The following is a 1619-nucleotide window of genomic DNA, read 5'->3' as shown; positions in this document are numbered from 1 at the left end:
AATGAGGGCTCAATGATGGAAGATCTCAAGGGCCAGAAGTCTGATGCTTTGGATATTAAATTCCCACTTTTTGGGTAGCTGAGGCCTCCTGCAGCAGCTTCTGCTACAGATGTTCTAGGGGAGCCCCTTCACCATGTGGAGGCCAAGGCTGGTTTGCTGTGGTGGGTCTTGAGGTCCCTCCAGGTGTGCCCCAGGGTATAAGAAGCCTGGTGAATTTGGCTAAGATTATCTTGGCTATTGTGGGATAAATTTCAAGTAGAAGTGCTTAAACTGGCCCTGGGTTTGTTTTTAATCTGGTGAATCTTTCATCGGATAACAGACCAAGAAGCTTGGTGGCAGGAATTTGGGTTTTAGTCATGCTTTTGTTGTGTGGTTGTGGTGGAATGGAGCTGAGCAAGTGGACTCTTGTGTGAGTGTTGCTGCTGAATCCAGTTTTATTTGCTTCTCGTGGTATTGCTCTTCTGGTATCTCATGGGAATTATGGGGAGAGAGATGAATCTAAAAAGCTACTGATGTGAGGAGAAAAAACTGAGCTTGTCTGTATTGTGATACTCTTTTATTAGTTATGAAGACCTAAAACACAGCAATGAAGGTGATGTGGATGAACTGCTTCCAAAATGGCATCAGCAGTTTAGAGTTGAACCCTGATCTGAGGAGTGGTGGCCAAAGCTGTGATGAACCCCTTCAGCCCTCTCTCTCTCTCTTTCCCCCTCCCCCCTGCTCACCGTACCCCCCACCCCCCAAATCAGGGTGTAATAGAAATGGGCTGAAGCTGCAGTGTGTTAAACATGTTCCATCTTATTTTGTGGCACTTGCTGGTTCATGTTCAGCAGTGGTAAGCCTCTCTGATGCAAGTCAGGCCTCAAAGACTTGTTCACCTTTGCTGGGATGGCAGGTGAGAATTTCACTGCATGGGAGGCAAGCAAGGGACTATCCCTTGCCGCTAGCTGTTGGCTGCTCTGCAGAGTTGGTCATCTGTTCGGCAGGGATGCTCTTGCTGCTCAGGAATTTTTGAGCCGCAGCTTGTGGGTGTGTAGGATGGAGGCCATATGTCAGAGCTTCTGTGTGGCCAGCTGTGAGCCACAGCTGGCCTAGCTGTGCATGCTGAACCTCTCCAAGATGGGGCATGCAGCCCAGTGCTCACTTACCATCCTTTGTAGACCTGTGCTCAGTTCCAGGACCCTCTTGTGGCTCTGATTCCTGCCCATACCTTTCCAAATTGAATCTCAACCTTGCTCCTGATCCTTCTCCTATTCTTTGAGTCTCCCAAACAGATCTCTGCACTCTCCAGCCCATAAATCCTAATCCCACGTGCTGCCCTGTGCTTGGTTATCTACCTACCCATCAACTATGCCAGCTGCAAAGGCTCCTGGAATGAGAAAGTTTTGGGATGTGCTGCACCTGGAAGTGTAATTTGTGTTTAGCTCTCCTGGGGCTTTGTGCTCAAAGCAAGGAACAGCTTGTCCTCTGCTAACGTACAATGCGTGTCAACATGACTGATATTTCATATTTTTAAAAGTGTTCCTTTAACTTGTTTCCCTCAATCTTTTTCCCCCCTCCCCTCCCCCCTTTAAGCTTTGGATAGATCCTAGAATCATGAAGAAAAGTGAGAAAAAAAA

Source organism: Falco punctatus (genome assembly GCF_963210335.1).
Source record: "Falco punctatus genome assembly, chromosome: 3".
Taxonomy (NCBI): domain Eukaryota; kingdom Metazoa; phylum Chordata; class Aves; order Falconiformes; family Falconidae; genus Falco; species Falco punctatus.
The sequence above is the reverse complement of the archived record's forward strand: the minus strand, read 5'-3'. Positions refer to the sequence as shown.